Genomic DNA, 20,746 nt, shown 5'->3' on the forward strand with positions numbered 1-20,746 from the left:
CAAACAAAATTTGCGTCCTTTTCTTCCCACAAATAGAGCTTTCTTTTGATGGTATTTGATCACCTCTGCGGTTTTTATTTTTTGCGATATAAACGGAAAAAGACCGAAAATTAAAAAAAAAAATGATATTTTCTACTTTTTGTTATAAAAAAATTCCAATAAACTCAATTTTAGTCATACATTTAGGTCAAAATGTATTTGGCCACATGTCTTTGTAAAAAAATGTCAGTATTTATTGGTTTGCGCAAAAGTTATAGCATCTACAAACTAGGGTATATTTTCTGGAATTTACACAGCTTTTAGTTTATGACTGCCTATGTCATTTCTCGAGGTGCTAAAATGGCAGGGCAGTACAACCCCCCCCTCCCATTTTGGAAAGTAGACACCCCAAGGAAATTGCTGAGAGGCATGTTGAGCCCATTGAATATTAATTTTTTTTGTCCCAAGTGATTGAATAATGACAAAAAAAAAAATTACAAAAAGTTGTCACTAAATGATATATTGCTCGCACAGGCCATAGGCATATGTGGAATTGCACCCCAAAATACATTCAGCTGCTTCTCCTGAGTACGGGGATACCACATGTGTGGGACTTATTGGGAGCCTAACTGCGTACGGGCCCCGAAAACCAAGCACCGCCTTCAGGATTTCTAAGGGCGTACATTTTTGATTTCACTCCTCACTGCCTATCACAGTTTTGAAGGCCATAAAATGCCCAGATGGCACAAACCCCCCCAAATGACCCCATTTTGGAAAGTAGACACCCCAACCCAAGCTATTTGCTGAGAGGCATGTTGAGTCCATGGAATATTTTATATTTTGACACAAGTTGTGGGAAAGTGACATTTTTTTTTTTTTTTTTTTTTTGCACAAAGTTGTCACTAAATGATATATTGCTCACACAGGCCATGGGCATATGTGGAATTGCACCCCAAAATACATTTAGCTGCTTCTGAGTATGGGGATACCACATGTGTGGGACTTTTTGGGAGCCTAGCCATGTACGGGGCCCTGAAAACCAATCACCGCCTTCAGGATTTCTAAGGGCGTACATTTTTGATTTCACTCTTCACTGCCTATCACAGTTTCGGAGGCCATGGAATGCCCAGGTGGCACAACCCCCCATCCCCCCCAAATGACCCCATTTTGGAAAGTAGACACCCCAAGCTATTTGCTGAGAGGCATGGTGAGTATTTTGCAGCTCTCATTTGTTTTTGAACATGAAGGAAGACAAGAAAAAAAAATGTTTTTTTCTTTTTTAAATTTTCAGAACTTTGTGACAAAAAGTGAGGTCTGCAAAATACTCACTATACCTCTCAGCAAATAGCTTGGGGTGTCTACTTTCCAAAATAGGGTCATTTGGGGGGGGGGGTTGTGCCACCTGGGCATTCCATGGCCTCTGAAACTGTGATAGGCAGTGAAGAGTGAAATCAAAAATGTACGCCCTTAGAAAGCCTAAAGGCGGTGCTTGGTTTTCGGGGTCCCGTACGCGGCTAGGCTCCCAAAATGTCTCACACATGTGGTATCCCCGTACTCAGGAGAAGCAACAGAATGTATTTTGGGGTGTAATTTCACATAATAATATGGCATGTTTGAGCAATATATCATTTAGTGACAACTTTGTGCAAAAAAAAAAAAAAAATTGTCTTTTTCACGCAACTTGTGTCACAATATAAAATATTCCATGGACTCGACATGCCTCTCAGCAAATAGCTTGGGGTGTCTACTTTCCATAATGGGGTCATTTGGGGGGTTTTGAACTGTCCTGGCATTTTATGCACTACATTTAGAAGCTTATGTCACACATTACCCACTCTTCTAACCACTTGAAGACGAAGCCCTTTCTGACACTTTTTGTTTACATGAAAAAAATATTTTTTTTGCAAGAAAATTACTTTGAACCCCCAAACATTATATTTTTTTTAAAAGCAAATGCCCTACAGATTGAAATGGTGGGTGTTTTTTTTTTTTTTTTTTTCACACAGTATTTGCGCAGCGATTTTTCAAACGCATTTTTTGGGGAAAAAACACACTTCTTAAAATTTTAATGCACTAAAACACACTATATTGCCCAAATGTTTGATGAAATAAAAAAGATGATCTTAGGCCGAGTACATGGATTTTGGATATGACATGCTTTAAAATTGCGCACAAACGTGTAGTGGCAACAAACTAAATACATTTTTAAAAGCCTTTACAGGTTACCACTTTAGATTTACAGAGGAGGTCTACTGCTAAAATTACTGCCCTCGATCTGACCTACGCGGTGATACCTCACATGCATGGTGCAATTGCTGTTTACATTTGACGCCAGACCGACGCTTGCATTCACCTTAGCGCGAGAGCAGGGGGGGGGGGGGACAGGGGTGCTTTTTTTTTTTTTTTCTTTATTATTTTTTTGCTTTTGTATCTTATTTTTAAACTGTTCCTTTAATTTTTTTTTTCTTGAATCATTTTTATTATCTCAGGAAATGTAAATATCCCCTATGATAGCAATAGGTAGTGACAGGTACTCTTTTTTGAAAAAATTGGGGTGTATTAGACTCTAGATCTCTCCTCTGCCCTCAAAGCATCTGACCACACCAAGATCGGTGTGATAAAATGCTTTCCCAATTTCCCAATGGCGCTGTTTACATCCGGCGAAATCTAAGTCATGAAATGCTCGTAGCTTCCGGTTTCTTAGGGCATAGAGATGTTTGGAGCCACTCTGGTCTCTGATCAGCTCTATGGTCAGCTGGCTGAATCACCGGCTGCATTCTCAGGTTCCCTGTTGAAGACAGGAGAGCCAGAGAAAAAACATGGAAGACGGTGGGGGGGGGGGGGGGGCATTCACACCCACTGCTTATAAAAGCAGTCTAGAGGCTAATTAGCCGCTAGGATTGCTTTTACATGAAAGCCAACCGCTGGCTGAAAAGAATGATACCAAGATGATACCTAAACCTACAGGCATCATTTTGGTATAACCACTCAAAGTCGTGAATGGCGTACCTGAAGACAAAAAAAATGGTTAACAATAAAACACAGTAAACAGTAAAGTATAAAAAAATGCATACCTGAAAAGCAAACATGATAAAACATAATAACAATAAAACATTGCAGAATAGAATACAGTAAAAAAGAGCAGAACAATAGAGAGAGAATAGAGAGAGAGAGAACAATAAAACGACAACTATTTTTTTTTTATTTTATATATTTTTTTGTGGTTTTTTTTTACACTTTTTTTGTAACTGTAACTTTTATAACTGTAACCGGTTCCAGGTTCGGGTTTCTCAAAATGCGATGGCATCTTGGGAGACCCTGTGAAAGTGTGCCTAGTCTGTGCAATGCTGTACGCTACGCTAATACTCAACTAGTGAATGGTAGCGTTGAAAACATTCACCAATGCAAAGACCAGGATTGTCAGGACAGGAGGGAAAATAATAGCAGGTGTCACGCCTATATCCATGCTTGCTGCAGACACAACATCTTTTTGGGGGTGTTCATTGGGTAGGGGTACACGGGAGGACATAAAGAAAATGCCTCTAATGCAGCCGAATGCATTTGGTTGGGGATGTGAAAGGGGGAAGTACGGGTGCTGCAGAAGTGGCGGGTTCCCAATTATTAGGATTGGCGAATGCAGCAGGAAGGGCATTTTGGGCACAAAGGGCATTATGGGCACGACGGGCCTGTGTTTGTATTCTTCTTGGTGGCAGGGAGACACTACTTGTGCTTGCCACCTCACCAGCTCAAACTGCACTTATGGGACTTGCCACGTCACCAAGTGTTACTGCAGTGCTAGTTTGACTACGACCAGGGTGTACTAGGCCGCTGGTGCTTGCCAGTTCCCCAAAACGCTACCAAAAAAAACTGTTAGCGATCGCAGGGATCAGGCCTGACTCTGCGAATGCTGCAGTTATGTGTTTAGTGTTTTGTTATTGACAGTGATCGATCGATACTGCACTTGGGTGGGCTGGGCCGGGTGGAGGGGCAAAACGCAGGTGCTAGCAGGTATCTGGGCTGATCCCGCTAACACTACGTTTTTGGGAACACTAAACTGCTGGGGACGCTAGTATAGATCTGATCGGATCAGATATTGATCCATTCGAATACTATACCACTAAGGGAGGTGTACGGTGCGTGCGTGGGTGTTAGCGGTACTGGTGCTAACCTGACGCTGCTTGGGGCTGGTCCTTGCCAGTTCCCCAAAACGCTACAAAAAAAAATGTTAGCGATCGCAGGGATCAGGCATGACTCTGCGAACGCTGCAGTTATGTGTTTAGTGTTTTGTAAGTGACAGTGATCGATCGATACTGCACTTGGGTGGGCTGGGCCGGGCGGAGGGGCAAAACGCAGGTGCTAGCAGATATCTGGGCTGATCCCGCTAACACTGCGTTTTTGGGAACCCTAAACTGCTGGGGACGCTACTATAGATCTGATTGGATCAGATATTGATCCGTTCAGATACTATACCACTACGGGAGGTGTACGGTGCGTGCGTGGGTGTTAGCGGTACTGGTGCTAACCTGACGTTGCTTGGGGCTGGTTCTTGCCAGTTCACCAAAACGCTACAAAAAAAACTGTTAGTGATCACAGGGATCAGGCCTGACTCTGCGAACGCTGCAGTTATGCGTTTAGTGTTTTGTAAGTGACAGTGATCGATCGATACTGCACTTGGGTGGGCTGGGCCGGGCGGAGGGGCAAAACGCAGGTGCTAGCAGGTATCTGGGCTGATCCCGCTAACACTGCATTTTTGTGAACCCTAAACTGCTGGGGACGCTAGTATAGATCTGATCGGATCAGATATTGACCATCACCCGTAGAAACTTTCGCAAATTCAACTCCTCTCTCCTCTATTCTGCTACTGACCACCTCTATGACAAAATCTCTCCCCTGTCCTGCCCCAACCAAGCCATGTCCATCTACAATAAATCTCTGTCCTCCACCCTGGACAAGCTCACTCCCCTCACTACACGCAGAATCAGGCTTCGACCCCTACAACCCTGGCAAACAGATGACACTAAAATTCTCAAAAAATGTAGTCGTGCTCTTGAGCGTCTGTGGCACAAGACTAAGTCTCTCAAAGACTTCAATCAATACAAATCTGCCCTCCAAAAATACTATTCTTTCCTCCACACTGCCAAGCAAACCTATTTTACAACTCTTATTAACACCTTCTCATCCAATCCCCGTAAACTCTTCTCTACCTTCAGCTCTCTACTTTGTCCTCCACCGCCTCCCCCCACTGACTTACTCACTGCCCAGGAAATCGCTAATCACTTCAAAAACAATATTGATACAATCCGTGATGAAATCTCCACTCTACAGGTATCTCCCCCAGCTAAGACCCCATGTCAACAGGTACAACTGACACTCCCCCTATTCAAATCTGCTACTCCAGACGAAGTTGCTAAACTCCTTTCTATCGCCCACCTAACCACCTGTCCCCTGGACCCTATTCCCTCTCAAATGCTACGGTCACCCTCTGACCCCATCCTACACTCTCTAACCCACATCTTCAATCTCTCCCTCACCTCTGACGTCTTCGCCGATGCTCTAAAACATGCACTGGTCACTCCTATACTCAAAAAGCCGTCCTTGGACCCTACCAATCTTAACAACCTACGCCCTATCTCCTTGCTCCCCTTTTCCTCTAAACTCCGTGAACGCCTGGTTTACAACCAACTGAGTGACCACCTCATTAAAAACAACCTTCTTGATCCCCTTCAATCTGGATTTCGCCCTCAACACTCCACATAAACTGCTCTTTTAAAAACTCACAAATGACCTACTAGCTGCTAAAACCAACAGACACTATTCTGTACTCCTACTTCTGGATCTTTCAGCTGCCTTTGACACTGTTGACCACCCTCTCCTCCTCAAAAAACTTTACTCCCTCGGTCTCCGTGACTGTGCTCTTCAGTGGCTCTCATCCTACCTATCCCAACGCACCTTCAGTGTCACTTACAATTCTACTTCCTCCACTCCTCTTCCCTTCTCTTTCGGGGTCCCCCAAGGTTCTGTTCTTGGACCTCTTTTATTTTCAATCTACACCTCTTCCCTGGGTCAGCTGATAGCCTCTCACGGCTTTCAATATCATTTCTATGCTGATGACACACAAATCTATCTCTCCACCCCTCAACCTACTCCATCAGTGTCCTCACGCATCACTAACTTACTAACCGACATATCTGTATGGATGTCACACCACTTCCTTAAACTCAACTTGTCCAAAACCGAGCTTATAATATTTCCTCCCCCACGTGCCTCTTCCCCTGACTTCTCTGTGAAGAGCAATGGCAAAACCATCCACCCGTCCCCACATGTCAGTGTGCTAGGTGTTATCCTGGATTCTGAACTCTCCTTTCAGCCCCACATTCAATCACTTTCCAAAGCTTGCCGCCTCAACCTCCGCAACATCTCTAAACTACGTCCCGTTCTAACCAGTGAAACCACAAAGCTCCTGATTCACTCCCTGGTTATCTCTCGCCTCGACTACTGCAACTCACTCCTCATTGGCTTACCTTTAAATAGACTATCCCCCCTTCAGTCCATCATGAATGCGGCTGCCAGACTCATCCACCTTACAAACCGCTCAGTGTCTGCTACCCCTCTCTGCCAATCCCTCCATTGGCTACCACTCGCCCAACGAATTAAATTCAAAATACTAACAATAAGTTACAAAGCCATCCACAACTGTGCCCCCAGCTACATCACTAACTTAGTCTCAAAATACCAACCTAATCGCCCTCTCCGTTCCTCCCAAGATCTCCTGCTCTCTAGCTCCCTCATCACCTCCTCCCATATCCGCCTCCAGGACTTCTCCCGAGCCTCGCCCATCCTCTGGAACTCCCTACCCCAATCTGTCAGACTGTCTCCAAATTTATCCACTTTTAGGCTATCCCTGAAAACTTTTCTCTTCAGAGAAGCCTATCCTGCCTCCATCTAACAACTGCACTATTTTCTCCATTAGCTCATCCCCCACAGCTATTACCCTTTTGTATAACTTGACCCTCCCTCCTAGATTGTAAGCTCTAACGAGCAGGGCCCTCTGATTCCTCCTGTATTGAATTGTATTGTACTTGTACTGTCTGCCCTAATGTTGTAAAGCTCTGCGTAAACTGTCGGCGCTATATAAATCCTGTATAATAATAATAATATATGCGTTTAATTTCTCCCATGCAAGTAGAGTGGCTGCTATGGAAGGGACTTTTGGACAATATAATTGCAATTTTGTCAGTTTAGCCAACAGTAGGGAGGGTCATTTCCTATGTCCTAATACAGCCTTTTTGATATGCACCCATAGTTTCTCAGTATTTGGTTCAAATCACACCTTAATTTGGTCCAAGATAGCTGCATAGTAGTAGTTTCTAATTACTGGAAAGCAAACTCTCCCTTTGTGTCAATGTCTCTCTAGTATTGAGTAGGGTATTTTAGCCATACCTCCTTTCCATTTAAACTATCTGAACAATTTGTTTGTTAGAGTAAAAAAGGACTCCGGCTAACAAATAGGTATTGTTCTAAAGTAGTAAATAGGTTTGGATAAGAGTAGCATCTTTAAAGCTGCCACTCTACCCATCCAAGAAAGGTTTTTATGTAGAAATATATTTTAAGTAATTTTTTTTATAATAGCTAATAGGTTTGGAAATTTAGCTTCATATGTAGAGGATGTAGGAAACAATAAAGTAACTCCCAAATATGGGATAGTTTTAGTCGCCTATTGGAAGGAAAATTGTTGTTTAAGTTTGTCTGTTTGATTCTTTGGAACATTTATAGGCAATATACATGACTTGGTAACATTAAGCTTGTAATATGATAACAAACCATATTCTTGTAGTAGCGAGTGCACTCAGGTCAGGAAAGAAGCCGGATTGGTAAGTGTGAGGATCACATCATCCGCAAACAGTCCTGTCTTGTGATTTTGGCCAGCGACCTCTATCCCTGTTATAGTGTTATCGCTTCTAATGGCCTCCGCCAGGGTTTCCATCATAAGGGGAAATATGAGAGGAGATAACAGACATCCCTGGCGGGTGCCATTTGTAATATAAGACTGATCAGATATAGTGTTTGATGTAAATATTGTGGCAGAGGGGTTAGTATATAATGCAGATATTGCTGAAAGTATGACTCCTTGGAGCCCAATTTTTTAAAGGATTGCTCTGAGATACCCCCAATGCACCCTTATCAAAGGCCTTTTTAGTGTCAAGTGTCAGAATCACTGTGGGCACGTTCCTATTTTCAAGAGGTTGAACTGTCTCCGTGTGCCATCAGGGGCCTGTCTCTCCTTAACGAAACCCACCTGGTCTATTTTTACTAGAGAAGGAGTTATTTTAGCCAATCTATTTGCAAGTAACTTAGCATAAATCTTTAAGTCTGTATTTAACAGAGTTATGAGTCTACAGTTTTGTGGACTTCTTTCCTGGTTTCCGTAATGCTATTATGGTGGCCTGTAAGATTTCCTCGAGCAAAGAGGCAGAAGAGGCTACCTTGTTGAACAAAGCTCCCAGATGTGGAACTAAGATTTGAGAAAATTATTTATAATAATCTGAGGAAAATCCATCAGTGCCAGGTGATTTATGTGCTGGTAAGCTTTGAATAGTATCCAGTATTTCTTTATCTGAGATTGGGGTGTTAAGTGCTGTAAGCACTTCGGTATTTATCATGGGCAATGTTACGGAGTTCAGAAAATGTATTAATATTTGGGGTGTGGTACTATCTGAACTAAGGTTATAAAGGTCCTTGTAGTATTTCATAAAGGTGTTGGCTATCGCAGATGGGTGGTACTCCATTTTTCCACTATGGAGGTCTCTAATACAATTCAAGTTTGTACGTTGCTGTCTCTTTCTTAATTGCCAGTAATTTTCCTGCTTTATTACTGTTTGCATAATACATTGCTTTAGTTTGTTTCAAATATTTCTGGTAGCCTGAGATAAGGGTTAGGCAATTTTTTTGTCTACATTGAAATAGATCAGTTTCAGTTTGGGGAGAGGGTTTTTTTTTGTGTTGTGATTCTAAAGATTTAAGGTCATTGAGCAGCATGTTCAACAGTTTTGCCCTCTGCCTCTTTTCCCTTGCCACAGCCTGTATAAGCAGGCCCCTACTCTAAGCTTATCGGCACACTATACAGAAATTGCATTTGCATTAGATGTATTGTATACCACAAATAGCACATTAAGTAGCTGAGTTAGTCTAGTTTTGTGCTTGGGGTTAGAGAGAGGTTCAGTGTTATTCCTCCAAAGGTATGCAAGGTTTCTTGACCATTGCTCCTTCAGAGACTGGAGCGTGGTCCGACCAGGTTATTGAATTGATTTTAACAAATAGAGTTCTATGCAGTAAGTTAAGATCTGATAAGAAAAAGTTGATCCTCGAATAAGCTTGGTGGGGAGCTGAGTAATAGGTATAGTCCCTTTAAGATGAATTTACGCATCTCCAGGTGTCATGTAGCTCAGATTCTGTTAAAAGGGGTTGCAACTCACACCGGTGTGTAAGGTGAGGTTAGAATAGTCCATGTTTTTGTTGACCACACTTTTAAAGTCCCCACATGGGAGTAGTGATCCCCTGAATACCTTGTCAATGCGCTTTTTCCTATTTCTCATGAATGTTGCTGGTCAGGTGTTGGGGGCATAAAGATTCACTAAAGTGTATGTGGTATTTATATACCACATAGGATATATATAGGATATATTTGTGCATTTGGGTTGTTTTTCATCCATAAAGTGTGTGTCCTAAGCACAGAGGATATCCTCTTTCAGCTTATTTACTTCCCCCCACATAGTGTGCCTTTTGATTGGGGTATGTACAGTTAAAGAGATGATTGAAAGGGTCATGGGTATTGTAAAAATGAGATGCAGAGTGTTGAGTGAGTCATTTGTAACAGCTGTAGTGATGCATTATTACCTGTAGGTGGCAGTGTTTGATAATAAATGTAGATCACATTCATTTTTGTAGTAGTAAAGTCAAAGAGCAAGAACGACCAGGTTGAATTCAGAATGGTTTCTTCATAGCATTCCTCGTAGAAAAAATAAAACATAAAAAAAAAAAACTAAAGAAAATAGGAACAGAAATAAGCACATAAAAAAGGTGAATAAATTCAGAGTTTGCGAAAAGTTGACAAATTTATACATTTTATAAATTACAACAGGACTCTTATTTAAGTATCAACAGATTGCCAATCCTGAGGGAGCCTGTGAGGTGGGGATTTGGAAGGGAGGTTTGCCTCTTCTTCTGGTAATAAATACAATTTTCTTGCGAGTGACAAGCCTTCTTCAACTGTTGTGATGACATAAGTGCGGTTTTCTCTTGTTATGAGAATTTTTGTGGGAAATCCCCAAGAATATGGGATTTTGTGGTTTTGAAATAGCTAGGTAAGGGTTGCAAGCTTTTTCTGGGCTTTCATGGTATGTTGAGACAAATCTGCAAACACTGAAATATCTGCATGTGGGCCTGGAAGTGAAGGATTTTGCCTAGCATATCTCATAAGCTCATCTTTAACATGGAAAAAGTGGATGCGAGCAATGGCATCCCTGAGAATATTCTCAGGCAGGAATTTTGGTTTTGGGAGACGGTGTGCTCTGTCCACTATCACTTCACTGTCAGGGGTGTCTGGCAACATAGTGGCAATAAATTGCTGGACATATTGTTTAAAATCCACCGGGGCTACGGATTTGTCCGCCCCTGTTATTCTTGTGTGACCTGTCCTCTAGGTCAGCCAGTTTTTTTTTTTATGGCCTATCTTCCTCAGACCCATTTTATGCATCCACTAACTCATTGTGGCCTGCAGCAAATACCCCCATTTTGTACTCAATATGATTGACCCGGTCACCTATGGCTGATGATTCACTTGTGAGATGCAGTTCATAATTTCTCTGTGTAATGATCCCCGGAGGGTAACTAGCATTTCCCTCATAATTGTGTCGCTCAGAGGCTGCCCTGTGGGGTGGAACTCATTAATATGTTCCACAAACTCCATGGTGCTGTCTTGTGAGAGATCATGATTCCCCAGCTCACCTGCATATCTGTGTGTTGATGATCTCTTCTGTGCTATTTTCTGTGGACTGCTGAGTGGGGAGGCTCCAGGGGATGATCTGCAGCTGTCCCCTTGGGATGATGATCCAAGATGGGATGAATTGCTGGCCTCATGGTGTTTGTCAGGGTTAGCAGAGCACAGGGAACCAAAAAAGCTGGATGGCAATAGATGCTGACGGGTCTCTCTGGAGCTCTCTCCGTACACAGCCATCACCTCTGCTGGCCACGCCCTCATTCTACGTAGTTTCACGTTATTACGGCGTGACCTGTCCTCCAGCTCTGCCAATTTGGCTCTGATCCATGACTCTTTGGCCTCATCTAGGTCATTTACAGTCATGGTACATTCTTCCATGTTATCTTCTATAAGGGAGACTCCCAGGTTGTGTATATCAGAGGAGAATTTAGTGATAAGTTGTGATAGGTCAGACATTAGGGAGGACTGCAATGAAAGGTGCATGTCCTTTAGTGTTGTGTCCATTATAGGCTGGCCTTTGCTAGGGAAGGTTGTCATAAAAGATTGAAGGGGGTGAAATGGGGAGGCTGCAGCATGGTCTGAGGATGGAGGCTCATACATTCTCATTCTGGTTTTCGCTGGGCTGCCTGGAAGAGGGCCCCCTCCATCTGAGTTGCCGGGGGAAGAAGGCAGGAGCTGAGGGTCTTGATCTCCCTGTGAATTGTCAGGGAGATCTGTGTAGGAGCTGTGGTCTACGGCCACGCAGATGCCATCTTAGTGGTTACTGACCTTGGATGCCACTTTAAGGAAGAATGCAGTCATTTTTTCCAGACGATTACCGTCTTTCCTCTTCTGTGACATATTCCAGGAAGGTGTCTGGTACATGAGGAAGCAGGATGGCCGTGGATTGTGTGTGGATCAGGCCTGTGTCGCTCCAGTGTCCTCCCTGGTGTTCTGATCACTGAGATTAAGCATTCATCACACTCGGTGGCAGACCAACCCCCCCTCATCCATGACTTTATGGACTTTGCTTTGTGCACTGGTGTGGAGTCATGCTGGGACAGGAAGTGACCATCCACAAACTTTTCCCACAAAGTTGGGAGCATGAAATTGTCAAACATTTCTTAGTATGCTGATGCCTTAGGAGTTCCCTTCATTGGAACTAAGGGGCCAAGCCCAAACCCTGAAAAACAACCCCACACCATAATTCCCCCTCCACCAAATGATTTGGACCAGTGCACAAAGCAAGGTCTATAAAGAGGGTGGAGGAATTTGACTGGCTTGCATGAGTCCTGACTTCAACCTGATATAACACCTTTGGGATGAATTAGAGCAGAGACTGTAAGTCAGGCCTTCTCATCCACATCAGTGCCTGACCTCACAAATGCTCTTCTGGAAGGATGGCCAAACATTCCCATAGGCACACTCCTAAACCTTGTGGACAGTCTTCCCAGAAGAGTTGAGTTGAAGTTGTTATAGCTGCAAAGGGATGGCCGACTCCATATTGAACCCTATTGACGAAGACTGGGATGCCATTAAAGTTCATGTGCGTATAAAGGCAGGCGTCGCAATACTTTTGGTAATATTGTGTATTTACATGCATTGAACTGCATACTTGTATAAACTGCATACATGCATGAACTGCAAAAATATATGCTTACAGTATCTCACAAAAGTGAGTACATCCCTCACATTTTTGTAAATATTTTATCTTTTCATGTGAAACCACTGAAGAAATTACACTTTGCTACAATGTAAAGATATGAGTGTACAGTTTGTGTAACAGTGTAAATTTGCTGTCCCCTCAAAATCACTCAACACACAGCCATTAATGTCTAAACCGCTGGCAACAAAAGTGAGTACACCCCTAAGTGAAAATGTGCAAATTGGGCCCAAAGTGTCAATATTTTGTGTGGCCACCATTATTTCCCAGCACTGCCTTAACCCTCCTGGGCATGGAGTTTACCAGAGCTTCACAGGTTGCCACTGGAGTCCTCTTACACTCCTCCACGATGACATAACAGAGCTGGTGGATGTTAGAGACTTTGTGCTCCTCCACCTTCCGTTTGAGGATGCCTCACAGATGCTCAATAGGGTTTAGGTCTGGAGACATGCTTTGGCCAGTACATCACCTTTACCCTCAGCTTCTTTAGCAAGGCAGTGGTCGTCTTGGAGGTCTTGTCTTGGTTACCTCCACACACGCTTGACACCATCTGATCCAAATAAGTTTATCTTGGTCTCATCAGACCACAAGACATGGTTCCAGTAATCCATGTCCTTAGTCTGCTTGTCTTCAGCAAACTGTTTATGCACTTCTTTGTGCATCATCTTCAGAAGAGGCTTCCTTCTTGAATGACAGCCATGCCAAACCCTGTGAATGTATGAACCAAAGATCATACAGCAGCCTTGCAAACCTGAGCCACTGACGCCTGATGGCAGATAGCCCAAGATACCCCCACGCATCTGGTAGAGAGCGCTCTCACCAGAAAGGGTGGGACTTTGCCCTTTCAAACCATAGGCTTGAATGATTAACTTGGGGGATCTAATGAGAAAAAGTTGACCTGGATGCGGCCTGCCCAAACCAGGATTCCTGACCTGCACCGACAACTCAAGTAAATCCAGAGTATGCAGCATTTTTTTTCTCCCCTGCCAACTGTGGACTAGAAAAAAGAAGAAAGGCAAGACACTGTCCTGATTTAAGTGAAAACTGGAAACCACTCTAGACAAGAAAGATGGACGAGGACGCAACGTCACCTTATCATGATGCAAGACCAAGATCGGCTCCTTACATGAAAGAGCCAGAAGTGCTGATACTCTTCTTGCTAAAGTGGGTTATGTGCCACCTATAGCTGAATGGACACTGGCAGGTAAAACAGGAAGTCCTCCCTATATAACCCCTTCTATACAGGAAGTACCTCAGTTTTGTATCAAGCAATGAGATAAATTCCCCAAAAAATAGGGGAGGGACCTCTTTGTCCTGTGATGTACTCCAAGAATAGATTTTACAGGTAACATACAAGTTTTACATACAGGTATGTAGAAAAAAAATATTTATTGTACATTGCAGGACATAGAACAGGTTATAATCATTACTATGTGGGATGTCCCAAAGCAATACACATGAGGAGATCACAGAAACCACAACCTGAGAAGGACCTATTCTATCGCCCATAACACACTGCGGCCAAGCTATTTGGTAATAGAATAGGTATAGTTCCAAAGAAAATTGAGTATTTTTTGGGAGCACGGGCATTTTAAAGACTGCAGAACGCCCCCTAACCATGTTAATTCATATTGTTCAATATTCTGTAAATCTTGTGTCGTCGTCTGGATAAGGGGTAGACAATTGGCTTCATACGTATGTGAAGTAGGGCAGCCAACGTTACGCCTAGATATGGTACGTCTAGATACCCATGTATATGGGAATTGGGATTTTGAGGACAACAGTGTTGATCTCTGTATACATATCGGTAAGATGGTGGATTTGGAGATGTTTAATTTATAAAAAGAAACATTGTTGAAACTATGAATGATCTTTTCCACTGCTTGCAGGGAAGTGTCCGGAAGTGTCCGGATGCATTAGCATCAAACTGTCACACATTCTATGCATGAAGGTAAAAAACGTCTGTGTGTTGTTCCCCCACAGCACACCCTTATACTCACCTGAGCTCCCTCTTGATCTAGTGATGTGCACGAGAGACTCGGCTGTCCCAGAACTCCCTCTCCTCATTGGCTAGGGTTGGGTTGTGACCGTTCTCTTTTGCTTGTTCAAGTAAAAGGTATGGGTCAGGGAATGCTAGAGCTTTCTTGGGGGGATAAGATTAAATCAGATTTTTAGGTTTGGCTCGGCAGGTAGAGGCCCATCGTCCGAAGGTATTCGTCAGAAGACTGGAAGTGAGTCCAGTAAGCCCAAGTGAAGGCGACTTGGAGGGGGAGTCTTACGAAACCGAAATGAGCTCTTCCATCACAGCAATTTTATTGACACTTTTATACCAGTCTGACAGGGTGGGGATTCTGGAAACACCCCAAAGCCTGGGTATAGACATTTCTTTAATCGTACATCAAGGGACACAGAGCCATAGTAATTATTATGTGGGTTATAGTCCACCTTCAGATGCTGGACACTGGCATACCCTAAACAGGAAGTTGTCTCTCTATATAAAACTCTCCCACTGCTGGGAGTATCTCAGTTTTTTCGCCAGTGTCTAAGATGTTGGTCACGAGTGAAGATGTGCTGTGCTGAGCTCCTCTGGAGCAATCCTTGCTGGGGCTAGCTATGCAGCCGGATCCATTCAAAGTGTCTTTTAGGCCAAATTGAATGGTACCTGGGCCTCGTGTCCAAAGAAACAAGGTTTTGCCTGTAACACTTCTCTTTTTAGAGAGCTGGACCCTGGGATCCAGTACTTTTGGTGTTAAGGCCATAAAGTTTTACTGGCGGGTGCTTTTTACAGGCCCCCTGTTCCTGAAGGTTTTTCATGGAACCCACCGTGAAGGGTGAAGATCGGGTCTGTTGGTTTTACCACAGAAACCCTGCGGTGGGAAAGGTAAGTGGAGTTTTTCTAACAAATTTTTTAATTTTCTTATGAAATGTCTCCTTTAAAGTAAATGTTGTCATGCCTAAGTGTCACCACTGAGGGCTGTATGGAGCACGTACCTTCTCCGGGGGCTGTATGGAGCATGTATGACTTAGCTTGACTTTAATCATGCTTTGCTCAGAGTCACAATGTGTCACAGAAGCAGCAGACTTTTTTCCTCCGGCTAGCAGGTAGACCTCCGGTAAGTTTGGGGGTTTTCTTTTTCCTCCAGACACCCCCACCTGAGCTGAACTCTTCCCCTCTTCAAGAGGCTGAGTATAAGGGAAAACTAAAAAGGATTGGCAATGCCGTTTTCTATCACTGCCCCTACATGGCGGTGGCTTCCAGGTCTCCTTCACGCCATCCCTCCCTCACTCAGCCGATCCCGTCGGATCGTAGGCCCGTGCTTGCGCGGGAAAACTCTTTTTTTGAAAAAGAAAGGAAGGGGGCGCGATGCAACAGTGGGGGCGGGGCTTAGCCCAGTGTTGGCATTTTCCAATGCAGGAGTGTGTTTTTAAAAAAGACAAACTCCAATTATGCTGGCTGCAAAATTGTTGGAGAGACATAAGGGCAAAGAAGAGCATGAAAGAGGTTTTGGTGATACAGGCATTTCTTATTTGACACATTTACTATTTGCATCAGGCTGAGCATTAATAGCAGCGGCAGTAGCTGGACTATTGCTCAAGCAGTGGATGCAATTTCTTCTGGTGGTACCTCTGCTTTGTGTATCGGGCTATGGTCAGAAGGGGGGGTTGAAACACCCCCAAAAAAGAGCTAAAAGGGTCTCCCTCAAGCTCTGGAAAGCCTACTCATCTCTACAAATAGCATCCCCCCAGAGAGGGGGTGGCTGGTCAGAGTGAGCATCAGGGCCATGAAATGTCTGCAACTGTTTTAACACTGCAGCTCCTGTTTATTTTATGATAATTTAAAAAAAAAGTTTAGCAACTTTAATCGCATCCCAGTGTGGGTCAAAATGCGACAGATTCTCTTCCATTACCCAGGACCCTCAAACTGAGGAACTAGGGGCAGGAGAAGACAAATAGCCTCTGGGGACCGTGGTGAGGCTGATGACTCCTCTTCTGATCTTAAGATTGATGGTGCAATTTGCTGAATGATCGCTCCACGTTTATGTATTAACTGAGTGTTTGGGTTCACTAAAGCCTCCTCAAGCTGTGCATGCCTTTTCCTGTCCATTCATTGCTGGCAAAGCTTTTTTGTATCTGAAAGGATCACCCAGATAAGCATTTTTTCCCCTCCTAAAAAGTTTAAACACTTTATCCTATGGTGGAGGAAATTCACTAAGTAGGGTATACCAGCAATTAACGCTGCTATATCCTCTGTGAGTAATTTTGACTTGTCCGGCAGAAAATGCTCAAATGCTTAAGGATCCAACGGATAAAAAGGTGGAATTCCTATTGGAAAAATTGTTTTCTCAGATAAAGCGTTTCAAAGGATCCAGAGAAAAAGAAAAAAGTAATCATGGGGGTCCCCATGTAAGAACAAAGGTTTGGGTTTGATTCAAACCTCTTTTTTTTCATGGTGCCAAATCTGAATGGACATTCTTGATCTCAAAAATCTAAATTCAATTCCTGAATATAACCACTCTTTTTTTCGTATGGAGTCAATCCAAATCAGTTATCTCCATCCTACAAGGATGAGAGCTTCTGGCGTCAATCGACATCAAAGATGCATACCTCCCTATGCCTTTTTCCTCGCTCACTAGTAATATCTACTTTTCAAGGTGGAAAATCTTAATTTTCAGTGTGTAGCTCTGCTTTCCAGTCCAGCTACTGCACCTTGAGTGTTTACAAAGGTTCTGGCCCCTCTTCTAGCCAGATTTAAGTGCCCAAGGTATAATGATTTTGGTTTACCTAGTCAATCTGTTCTTGATAGACTAGTCAGTAGCCCGCTTAGACCAAAGTATGGTCACCACATTTAACTACCTGGAATATCTAGGTCGGATTCTCAACCTAGGATAAATCTTCTTTAAAACCATGAAAAAGGCTAAAATACTCTGATCGTAGGTACACCCAGAAAAGGGTATTCTTACGGCAAAGATCAGCGCCGTAAAGGAACTGATTTAGGTAGTCGAAGCAAGATGAATTTCTTCTATTCAACTTTTCATTGAGACTGCTGCAAAACAGTTTCCTATCGGCTTGGAACAAAGGGTTCAAGCTCTACATTCCCAATGTGTCTGACTCCAAAGCCTACGGCCACATCACCCTGATAGTGCCGGATCTCCTCTCATCTTGGAGGCTAAGCAGGGTCGGGCCTGGTTTGTACCCGGATGAGAGACCACCTGGAAATACCAGGTGCTGTAGGCTGGGTGCGCCGGAGCCTCGGTTTATGGTTAATATCCAAAAATCTACTAAGGGGAAAATCCTTCCTTCAGTTAACTGCGAAGTGGTAACAACATATGCCAACCTTTTTTGTTTAGGTTGGGGAACAGTCCTAGAAGAGGCAACTGTCCAAGAGAAGTGGCCCAGATCAGAAATGGCCTTGCCCATTAACATTTTAGAAATTCAGGCAGAGCTCTTGGTCCTGAGGGCCTGAACGTTCAGTTTACGGAATTGTCCTGCCAGGTTTCAATCCGACAGTGCAATAGCAGTGGCTTATATTAATCACCAAGGGGGCACAAGAAGTTGTGTGGCCCAGAGATGTACTTTGCCTATCGGCAGTCTTCATTCTAGGAATAGAAAATTGGCAGGCGGACTACTTGAGTCGTCAGCAGTTGTTTCCGGGAGAATGGTTCCTTCACCCCGATATCTTCCTGACAATATGTCAAAAATGGGGGATCCCAGACACAGATCTGTTTGCGTCCAGGTTCAACAAAGAAATCAACAACTTTGTGTCAAGAACAAAAGATCCGCTAGCATGCGGAACAGAAGCCTTGCTATTCCCGTGGAATTGGTTCTCACTGATTTATGCATTTCTTCCTATTCTGCCTGCATCCACCACTTCTTCGCAGGATCAAGCAGGAAGGGAGTCATTGATTCTTGTGGCCCCTAGCGGGGCCCAGGAAATCTTGGTATGCAGAGATCGTAAAGATGGCAGTAGGGGACCCTACCATCACGCCCAGATCTTCTCTCGCAAGGTCCGGTGTTCCATCCTACTTTACAAACGCTAAGTTTAACGGTCTGGCTATTGAGACTCACACTCTGAAGAAGTGTGGGCTGTCAGGTTCAGTAGTTTCTACCTTGGTTAATGCAAGGGAGCCGGCCTCCATAATTATATATTGTGGAGTCTGGGAAACATGTGTCTCCTGGTGTGAAACCAGGAGTTGCACCCCAGGAAATAGGTCAAAGGTAGAATCCTTCACTTTCTGCAGATGGGGTGAGAAATAAAGCTGACCTTGAGTTCTTTCTAAGGACAGGTCTCGGCCTTATCAGTATTATTTCAACGACCACTTTCTTTGCATTCTTTGGTTCGTAACTTTATTCAGGGGGTAACACGGCTTAATCTCCGGTTAGGTAACCCCTGAACCCTTGGAACTTGAATTTAGTTTTGTTGGCATTACAAAACAGCCTTTTTTATTTTGGGTCGATACAACATATTATCTTGGTCCTTTTTTGACAAGGAAACAATTTTTTCTGGTAACCATATCTGCTGCAAGAAGGGTATCAGAATTGGCTGCTCTTTCTTGTAAAGAGCTATATTTTTATTGTTCACAAGGATAAGGTAGTATTGCGTCATCCTAACTTTTTACCAAAGGTAATATCAGGTTTTTATCTAAACCAGGATATTGTTCTACCTTGATTTTTCCAGAACTCTGTTCTATGGAAGAAAAATCACTACTTAAAATCACTACGAAACAGCCGCTATGATCGTTCTTATGGTGTAGGGAATCGCCGGCTGAAAACGGCAATATCTGAATGATGTCTGTAGCTACATTCATCATTCAGATATCCCTGCTCAAAGTCTATCACGTCATATGACGGTGGGTGGGCGGCAACCGGTTAAAGGCGACTGCTCAGATTCGAAAAATGGATGTTTTGTTCGTGTTGCCTGAAGGTCATAAATGAGGACAGGCAGCATCAAAATCTATTTCTAAATGGATTCGACAAGTAATCGTTCAAGCTTATTGTTTAAAGAGGTAGTTCTACCCTTTCAAATCAAAGCGCACTCCTCTAGGGCTATTAGTGCTTTGTGGGCAGTGCATCACCAAGCCTCCATGGCTCAATTCTGCAAGGCCACAACTTGGTCTTCAATCCATACATTTACCAGATTCTATCCGGTGGATGTAAAAAGACATGAGGATGTCGCCTTTGGGCTCAGTGTACTGCAGGCAGCAGTATAAATCCTCTGATCTCATGGTGCCCTACTTTGGTTGCATCTCCCTCCCCTCAGTTGGCATTGCTCTGGGACATCCCACATAGTAATTACTATGGCTCTGTGTCCCGTGATGTACGATTAAAGAAAATAGGATTTTTATAACAGCTTACCTGTAAAATCCTTTTCTTTTGAAGTACATCACGGGACACAGAGGTCCCGCCCCTCTTTCTAGTATACACATGTATTGCTTTTCTACAAAACTGAGATACTCCCAGTAGTGGGAGGGGTTATATAGGGAGGCAACTTCCCGTTTAGGGTGTGTCAGTGTCCAGCACCTGAAGGTGGACTATAACCCACATAGTAATTACTATGGCTCTGTGTCCCGTGATGCACTTCAAAAGAAAAGGATTTTACAGGTAAGCTGTTATAAAAATCCTATTTTTAGCTGCTTTAACTAACATAATATTTAGGGATTTGAAGTAAGGTGTAGTCTTTGAAAGGTGGTGGTGGAGGAGGTATTGTTTGGGTGTAAATTCTAAGGAGCATGTAATTATTTTGGTAATCTAACTGGGTATCACCTTCCAAAAAGGTTTGATGAATGGACATTTCCACCAAATATGTAGAAGAGTGCCAGGCATTTGATGGCATCTCCAGCATTGAACCAAAGTAGAGGCATCAAATGTATGCAGGAGAGGAGGAGTATGGTACCAATGGGACATGAATTTATAATTATTCTCTTGGATTGAGACATTAAAGGATCATTTGTGTACATGGCAGTACATTTGCACCCAGTGATCATTGGTTAAGTCCAATCCAAATGCCTTGCAGGCTTTCCCACAGCATATTATGTACAATTGAGATTACATGCTGAGGAGTAAGTCTTGCGCATCATTTTTTGAAGGGGGTCACGGGTTTGGATAGGTCAGTTAGATGTTGGAGAGAGTGG

General features: G+C 43.4%; 1 protein-coding gene and 1 pseudogene across 11 annotated transcripts in view; both read left to right on the forward strand.

Moving 5' to 3' along the window:
• CLEC16A (C-type lectin domain containing 16A) overlaps window positions 1-20,746 on the forward strand; it is a 1,646,984-nt gene that overhangs the window by 933,821 nt on the left and 692,417 nt on the right. The gene's annotated exons all lie outside the window — the stretch shown is intronic.
• On the forward strand, window positions 17,734-17,852 carry LOC141101980 (5S ribosomal RNA; annotated as a pseudogene).

This window comes from Aquarana catesbeiana, linkage group LG06, assembly GCF_042186555.1.
Source record: "Aquarana catesbeiana isolate 2022-GZ linkage group LG06, ASM4218655v1, whole genome shotgun sequence".
NCBI classification, from domain to species: Eukaryota; Metazoa; Chordata; class Amphibia; order Anura; family Ranidae; genus Aquarana; species Aquarana catesbeiana.